Here is a 9,684-nt window from a genome sequence, read left to right on the forward strand (position 1 = left end):
TCGTGGATTAAACCCAGAGATTGCTCTACTAATGAGTTATATCCCCAGTCCTTTTTATTTTTATTTGAGATAAAGTCTTGCTAAGTATCTTGAAATCCTCCTTCCTCAGCCTCCTGAGTAGAAGTGATCTGTGCGTCAACTGAATTTGGCCTTCAAAACATAATTTCAGAAGTGTTTTGGAGAAAAACTTACAATTTTATTAGTCAGTTTTCAGCTACTATAACAAAGAACTGAGATAATCAACTTATGAAGAGAAAAATTTTATTTTGGCTCAAAGTTTAGAGGTTCCAGTCCATGACTGGTTGGCCATATTGGTTTTAGGCCTGTATTGAGGCAGCACTTCATGGCAGGAGTGTATGGTGGAACAAAATTGCTTACCTCATGGCCAGGAAGTGAAAGAAGAGGAAAGGCCTGGGGTCCCACAATCCCTTTTGAGGGTAAGCCTCCAATGACCTAATGACCTCCCACTAGGCCCCATCATTTAAAGGGTCTACCAACTCCCAAATGGTACTGTCCTGGGGACCAAGACCTTGTTGCATGGACATTTGGGGGACATTTAAGAGTCAAACTATAATAGCAATTGAGTTGAATTTTGTCTTATTTAATTTTTTTTTTCTTTTAGGTGGGATCTCACTATGTTTTTCAGTCTGGTTTTGAACTTGTGGGTTCAAGCAGTTCTACCTTAGCCTACCAAGTAGCTGGGACTAAGGCAGGTGCCATCATGCTCAGCTTGAGTGGAATTTTAAAAGAAAGTGATAGAGGGTTTCGTGAAACAATTCCAAAGGAACATTAATGTTCAAGAAACTCATCTGAGAGTCTGTTCCATTGCAGAGGGGGCTGTGGATTTGACTCAGAGCATCCTCAGAGCCAAAGCAAATATTTTGTTGTCCCAAAGGGAGTGCACAGATTTTTCTGGTCTTGAGAACTAAGAGAAATATTTCATAGGGACCCTTAAGAAAGTAGCCCCTTGATAAAGAGCCTTGGAAGCATTCAGTGAAACTGATTTAAGGATTTGATACAAAGTAGGCCTGGCATGTGCTGTGGGCTTTCCTGGCTGAGGGGCAGGAGAAAATTTCCAAACTTTATCTCTATGGGAATGGATAGTCTATATATCCTTCAAGCGAGGTGTCTTAGTTTGAATTTGAGGTGTCCCCCAAAAGCTCATGTGTGAGACAATGCAAAAAGGTTTAGAGGAGAAATGATTGGGTTATGAGAACCTTAATATAATCAGTCAACTAAGCCAATGATGGGATTAACTGAGTGGGAACGGAAGGTAAGTAGTATGTAGCTGGAGGAGGTGAGTCACTGGGGGCATGGATTTGGAGTATATATTTTATGTCTGGTGATTGGAGTCTCTCTCTCTGTGCTTTCTGATCATCCTGTGAGCTGCTTCCTCCACCACACTCTTACACCACGAGGTTCTGCCTCAACTCAAGCCCCAAGAAATGAAGCTTACTATCTATCGTCTGAAACTGTGAGCCCTTAAATAAACTTTTCCTCTTCTACAATTGTTCTGGTCATATCTTTTAGTGACAGCAGCAAAAAATATGACTAAAACAATAAGGGTTGGCAAACCTGTCCTGTAAAGGGCAAGATATTAAAGTTTTAGACTTTGCAGGCCATTGGGTCTCTGTTATATAACTACTGAAAACTGTTGATGTACTGTAAAAGCAGCCACAGAGAATCCATAAACAAATGAATGTGCTTGGGTTCCAATCAAACTTCATTAAGGGACACTAAAATCTGAAATTCTTATAATGTCCATGTATGAATTCTTCTTTTGAATATTTTTCAACAACTGAAAAATGTAAAAACCATTTTTAGCTGTGGACAATATCTTTTTAAAAAAAAAAAAAAACAACAATTTATTTCTGCTGTTCAAAAACACGTGGCAGGCTGGATTTGGTCCACATGCCATGATTTGCTGACCCCTGTTTCAGATCGTCCTCTGTGAAGAGAGTAGCTTATAATTGACTAAGAAAGTTGACTAAAAATTCGTCCAATTGGGTTACTTTAACAAAAGACCACAAACTGGGTACTTTGAAAACAACAGAAATGCATTGTTCGCAGTTCTTCAGACTGAGGAGTCCAAGATCAAGGCACAAGTGACATCTAGAGAGGGTTTGCCCTTGGGTTCCTGTATGGCACCTTCTTCTTACATTCTCCTGTAGCAGAAGGAGCAAACAAACCAGCTCCCTTAGGCCTCTTTTATGAGGTCACTGTTTCCATTCATGAAGGCAGAACCATCATGACTAAAATTGTCTCCACATGATGCCAAATGTCCCCAGGGGACAAAATTGCTGGGGGAGAACTACTGAGTAACTAAATGATTAGAGCCATCATGACCCAATCACCTCCCAAAGGACCCACTTCCTAATACCACCTCCTTGGGGGTTAGGATTCCAACATACGAATTTGGGGAAAGAAAGGGGCACAAAAATTCAGAACATAACAGAGGGTTTGAGGGTAGTTTGAGTAATACTAGCCACCATAGTGGACAAAACTCAAAATGTCTGTGAGCTACTACTACATGAGTGCATCTCTCCCTAAGTAAAGTCCAAATGGAGATACACACACACACACACACACACACACTTTTATTTATTTTTATTTTGGGGTCTCACTAAGTTGCCTAGGCTGGCCTCAAACTCATGATCCTCCTGCTTCAGCCTTCCAAGTAGCTGAGATTCAGGCATGTGGGGATTTCTTGTCTGGTGTGGATGGCTCTCCTTTGAAGGCTGACCTGGGCTTCATCTATCTTGTGACTCAAAACACATAGTCTTGTAGATGGGGAAAGACAAGATGATGGTGGACTTGCTTCTCAGGTATATCAGCTCAGAATTGATCACACGTAACATGGCAATTTTTAGATGTGAGACAGAGAGTGAGAGACATGCTTAGAAAGATATTGCCTGGCTAGTCACATACTATTTACTGATGCTTCCCTGTGGAAGAGAGCTTGTCATAGTTTGGATCTAAAATAGCCCCGCAAAGCTCATGTGTTGAAGGCTTGGTACCAATACAAAAGGGTTCAGAGACAGGGCCTTCAGGAGGTAATTTGATTATGAGGGCTCTGACCTCATGAATAGATTAATTCCTTTTGAAGTCATAATTTTTTTTAATGTATGAGGAATTGAATTCAGTGGCATTCTACCACTGAACCACATCTGCAATCCCTTTTATTAAATATTTATTTTTTAGTTGTAGTTGGATATAATACCTTTATTTATTTATTTTTATGTGGAGTTGAGGATTGAACCCAGGGCCTCACATGTGCTAGGCAAGTGCTCTACTGCTGAGCCACAACCCCAGCCCATCTGCAGTCCTTTTTATTCTGAGACAGGGTCTTGCTATTACCCAGGCTGACCTCGAACTTGTGAACCTCCTGCCTAAGCCTTCCAAGTAGCTGGGATTACAGGTATGTGCCACTATGCCTGGCTTTTTAAAATTCAGAATTTGGGAGGTGGTGGAAACTTCAGGTGGGACCCAATTGCAGGAACTTAGGTCATTGGGGGTGTGCTCTTGAAGGGGTATATTTTGTCCCAGGCTACTCTCTTTTTGCTGAGAGGTCACCACTTTCTTTTTCTATGTGCTTTCACGATTTGGACGGCTTCACCCTAGACCCAAAAGCCACTGGTCCAAGTAACCTTGGACTGAAATCTCTGGAACCATGACCCCAAATAAGCCTTCCTCCTTTAGACTGATCATCTCAGTATTTTGTCACACAGCGATGGAAAACTCAAATCTGTATTGGGTTACTAGCTGTTCCTGCCATGGTGATATTCTATATAGAGAACATGAATGTAGATAATGCTGTTGATTAGAGGGTGGTTCTGTGAACCAATCAGAGTGGAGGGAGGACTATGAAAATTAAAGATACTTCTGCACTAAGGAAATAGCTCATTAGTACAGCACTTGCCTAGTATGCACGAGCCCCTGGGTTCAATCCTCAGCACTGAACAAAAAAGCAGTAAAAAATAAAGATACTAACCAAGTCACATACCTGAGATACACAGAGGACCAAGACTTCTTTCTGGAAACCTCTCTTGTATTGGATGTGCCCTGATGATACAAGCTTCAACATGTAGGAGTTCCGTGGAAGCTTCATTGTTCTTTGCTCAAAGAGTGACTGTAGCATATTTTGTCTGGAAAAGCTTCAAAGAGTTGTGACCAGTTGCCCAATGTGGCTATTAATAACCATTGACCAAGAACCTGGAGAACTTATAATATTAAGCAATATGACCTCTTGTTGAACCTTCCAAAGTATAGTCATCTTGAAATGCAGTCCCAAGGCTGGAGACTCATGGGCTGTCCTGTACCTTAGAGGATGTTCGTAGCTTCCCCTGCCCCAACACATAGATGTCAGTAGCATCCCCTGTTCTCCTAGTTCGACACCCAAAAGTGTCTCTAGATAATTGCCAAATAAATGTCCCAGGTTGAGAACTTCTTAGTAAGTGAAATGATAGAAGCTTTTGAACAAAATTGTTGAATACTGCTGTGCAGTAGCAATGTGGGCTGAAGCCTGGACTTGCTGAGGGTGAGGGGCAGAAAAACAAGCCCCAGGAAGTCATAGTCCAGTAGGCAAAGTGAATAAAGAGGCTTCTACTTCAGGACTCCCCTTTAAACTTGAGGGATGAAGGAGGAAATCAGGGCCTGCCCTCAGAACTGGCTGCTTGGAGGAGGGGTGGAGTCCCGTAAGGGGTGGTGATGGTGGTGTCAACACTTTACTATTGTCAAAATTTCCTGTTGTCAAAATTTCCTTCAAAGACCCCAAATTTGCCAATGAGGTCTAATGTTTAGGATATGCATATCTTATCCTGTTTAGGAATTCTTTGGCACACTAACAATCTTAAAAATCCCTAATGATAGTGGCACAACATTGTAAATATCATATATGCTACTGAACGCTTAAAAATGGCTGAAAGGTACATTTTTATGTTTGTTTTGCTGTGCGTGTGCATGTGCGTGTGTGTGTGTATGAGTGTGTGTGTGTGTGTGTGTGTGTGTGTGTTGCTGGGGATGGAACCCAGGCCCTTAAGCATGCTAGGTAAGCACACTACCACTGGGCTATACCTCAGCTCCTATGTGTATTTTACTACAAGAAAAAACAAAGGGGCATATATAATCTTTATTTTACCACCCACCCAATCAAAAGATAGGAAGGAAGGAAGGAAGGAAGGAAGGAAGGAAGGAAGGAAGGAAGGAAGGAAGGGAGGGAGGAAGGGAGGGAGGGAGGGAGGGAACCACTGAGGTGGGCTAGAGAATTTGATAAAAGGAAACTTTATATATGAGTGGGGCACTTAAAGAACGTCCTTTTAACTTTCTAAAACAAGGATGGATGGATAATCCAAGAGTTCTTGCTTATCTGCAGGACTTATTCTATTCTGAGTTTTTTATTTTGGAATGTTTTATTCTGGAAATCTAAAAACATACATAAGTCGTGACAAGAATCAATAACGAACTGTCTTCGAATCCAGGACCCAGCTTCAACAACATCCCCTTTCACTGTTCATGTTTACATATCCCTCCAACCTTTTCTGTTTAATCCTCTCAGTTCTTCCAGGGCATGTTAGGAAAGCTCAAGTTGGTATCCATGGCAGGGGCAGGTGAAATCAATTGTGGACAGAGATAGACAAAAAGATCAATATGAGAACAGACTGAATGCAAGTTGCGACTGGGCAGTGAGAGTTAGAGCTCCTGCTGTCTAGATCATCCAGCTTCCAGATCTAGACACATGCTATTTAAAGTGTGGTCTTGGGATTGGCAGCATCCATATCATCTGGAGGGGCTTCCAAGCCTCTAACTACAGAGACCCCTGGGTCTGATGGTCTCCATAAGTTTCCACTATCTTTCCCCATCCAGCAATCTGCTTCTGACTATTTCCTTTGTGAAGACCTTTGAGAGTTAAAAGGTGGGGGTGGGGGGAGCAGTGGCTGGTGCCAGGGCACATAAGCCACCAGGAGAGTGGCTTAGAGGTGAGGATTTTGAACTCCCTGGTGTTTGCACCAGGGTATTTGGCAGTGGGGACAGAGCAGGGAAAGGTGCATCTCTACAGGAGAAGAAACTGCTAGAATGGTAGAGAGTGTTATTAATATTGTCAAAGACTCTCTCAGAAAGCCTTGACCTCACTGTAGTCACAAGCTATGAGCCATTGATGAGAAATCTCACCATGTAACATGTAAGAAGAGCTGTCGGGAACCAAAAGACCCAAGTTCAACCCTAATTTCGGGTTATTAGACCTTAAACAAGTCAGAACACTCTCAGCAAACAATCCAGATAAGATAGCAAATGCAAAAATGTTATACAATGCTGTAAACACAAGGTGTTATTGTAAAACTTGATATAACTTCATTAAAAGGGCGATCCTTGTGACAGAACAGAATGTCTTGTACCACTTTTTCTGAGGCCATGATGCCTGTTATACACTGAAGCATTTAAGAGGAGCCACTTGAAAGATTTATTTGTAAGCTTTGCTCTAGAGTGACTTGCTGGCAACTTACCAAGTAGCTTCTTTCACTCAGTTCTTTCTTACCAGGAACACTCAAAGGTCAGTGGTTATTATTGCTTGGTACCAGAATTAGGGATAATTCTTATGTTATTTTGCATATGGTTTGTATATTTATATTATATTAAATATAAATAATATATTTACTTGTTTGCAGTGCTGCAGACAGAACCCATGCTAGGCAAGTGCTCTACCACTGAACTGCATTCCCAGGCCTGGTTCTTCATTTAAAAAAAACAAAGGCATGGAAATGCAATATAGTGGAAGGGATTGGGGAACCACTAGAAATCAGGTGTGGCTGGAAGGTGGGGTGTATGGGCAAGTGGTGGGAGATGGAGCGAGAGCTTGAAGATAGCCATGAAGGACATGTTTTTTGGGGAATCCATTTTGCAAAGGCCCTTAAAGCCACACTGTTTCAGGTTCAAAGCAGTGAATCTCAGAGTGTGTTATCTAGACCAGTAGCATCAGCTCACCTGGGAATTTGGAAGTGCAGACTCTTCTGGTCATGATAGCACACACCTGTAATCCCAGCAACTGGGGAGTCTGAGGCAAGAGGATTGCATGTTTGAGGTCATCCTGGTCAATTTAGCAAGACCCTATTTTAGAATAAAATTAAAAGGGCTGGGAATGTAGCTCAGCAGTAAAGTGCCCCTGATTTCAATTCCCACTACCATTAAAAATGAATTAAAAATTTTAAAAAATCAAAACCAAAACAAAATAGGAAAAGCGGACACTCAGTCTCACTCCAGACATTTTGCATCAAAACTCCAGATAGTGACTAGCTTTGTGTTTTAATTGGATAATTGTGGTGCACACTGAAGCCTGAAAATCACTGAATATTTTAAATTTTATCAAGTTGGACAATGCCCCATGCCCCCAATGTGCTAGAAAAAAGCCAGCCACCTCCATCCTCTTGGGTGGGGTCCCCTGAGTTGTTTGTCCAAGCCCTAGAAAAGTCTCTTTCTCAGCCATAATGACTGTCCGGTGAGGACTTGCCTTGAAAAGAATAGTTATTCACAGGTAATGAAGCTCAGGGTGGGACAGACTTCATGGCACTTTTCAAATCCAGCTGCTTCTTTCTGGGTTAAACCATCTGGAAGTAATCCAAAGAAGTGCTCAGAAGGCACTGGGTCATCAAGTGCTAGGGTGTTACAATGTGTTCTATGCTGTTTCTCCAGACTCTACTGCTCTTCCCTGCATGTTCCCATTATTCAAGGACAGTTTCTCACCCTGCTGACCCCACAGAACAAAGATGCCTTCAGTGCATTGAATTGCTGTGAACCCCTCAGGGCCAGATGCATCACCTTTGACCTTCACACCCCTCACCTGCGCACCATCTCTGCTTCACCTTAACTTTTTCTGCCTCTGTACTCTATCTGGAATTACAACCAGTACTGTACATCTTATCTTCCTCATAGTCGAAAGTGCTTAGCATATAGCCAAGAGCCCAATAAATGATAATTACTATTGTTGTTGTTACTATTTTGTATTCAACAAAGGGAGAAGAAAGGAAAAACATCCTAGGGAGAGGGAACATCAAGATTGGTTACATAGGGCTGGGGATGTGGCTCAGGCGGTAGCGCGCTCGCCTGGCATGCGTGCGGCCCGGGTTCGATCCTCAGCACCACATACAAACAAAGATGTTGTGTCCGCCGAAAACTAAAAAATAAATATTAAAAAAATTCTCTCTCTCTCTCTCTCTCTCTCTCTCTCTCTCTCTCTTAAAAAAAAAAAGATTGGTTATATAATTGGTGGAGCCCAGTGTAAAGTGAAAAGGTAAGGCCTGGCTGGAGGTGGGGGTGGTGGGGGTGGTGATCCTGGGAAATCAATCTCTCCTTCCTACAGGTCCATTCCTCCAAACCACGGCTGACAGGCAACCCCCAAGAGATGGCAACCTCTGTGGGGGACATGCTTGGAACCTGGAGTGGATGAGAGGCCCCCACTGAGTCACTTGTCAAATATACCATCACCAGGACACTTGCAGCCCAGATCAGGCCTGGCTGCCATTCTTCAGGGAGCATGCCCAACTCTGGTGCCCCTTCCTACTCAGGCACCTGGACTCTGGCTGGGGTTGGAAGTCGATGAAGCAGTGACAGGGTTGTCACCCAGGCAGAGGGTGACAGCTGATGTGAAGTGATTCCTGATTCATTTGAGGGATGCAGAGGGAGGTGGGACACACATGAGTCATCTATCCTATCACCTTATCTCATCAGTGACATCTATGGCTTTCCGGAAAGGGCCAGCTTCATGGCCCGATGACTACCACAGAGCTACACTCAGAAGGAGTCTGTGCTTGGTTTAATGCCCTGATTGCCATTTTGCAATCTTAATTTTAACTTTGAACTCAGGTTTGGTTAGTGTCGTCTAATGGGATAATGCAGCATGCCCACGAACAGAGAAATGAAACATATTGTCTACCATTCCTGGCTGCCCCATTTGCTGATACCACTCATGATGCCCCATGAACCCAGAATTTGGTGGACTCCTGATGTGTGGGAGTACAAGGTAGGCATGTTATGTCTAAAACTGAATAAGAGGAGACTTGAACAGCCAGAGATCACTTTCCATTCCAACTAGAAATTTGTTCGAATGCAGATGGAAGGCATTTTGAAAAGCAAAGAACAACCAGGGAACCCTATCAGATCCTTTCATGCTGTGTCAGCCAAGCACTTATGCTAAAGAAGATGACATGGAAGAAAGAGAGAGCTTGCACAACCCTCAGTTCCCTTCACTTTTGGTCCTCCCTTACTCAGCAGGGAGCCAAAAATAGAAAGCATGGGTATAGTTCAGGTTTTCATTTAATCCCTAGTACCACTTTTAAAAAACAGAGAGAAAATAAATAAATAAATAGCCTTATATTTTAGTATCTTTAATGGCACTTACTCTTTGAACAAGTAGTTTTATATTTTCATTTCATCAGCTTTTTGTTGCTGTGACCAAAATACCTGACAAGAACAACTTAGAGGAAGAATAGTTTACTTTGGCTCATGGTTCCAGAGGTTCAGTCTATGTTCCAGGGGTTCAGTCCAAGGTCAGCTGAGTCCATTGCTCAGGGTCCCAGATGAGGCAAACATCATGGCAGAAGGGCAAGGCATAGGGACTCTTCATTCTTGCAGCCAGGAAGGAGAGAGAGAGAGAGAGAGAGAGAGAGAGAGAGAGAGAGAGAGAGAGAGAGAGAA

Source organism: Marmota marmota, unplaced genomic scaffold (assembly GCF_001458135.2).
Source record: "Marmota marmota marmota unplaced genomic scaffold, marMar, whole genome shotgun sequence".
Lineage (NCBI taxonomy): Eukaryota > Metazoa > Chordata > Mammalia > Rodentia > Sciuridae > Marmota > Marmota marmota.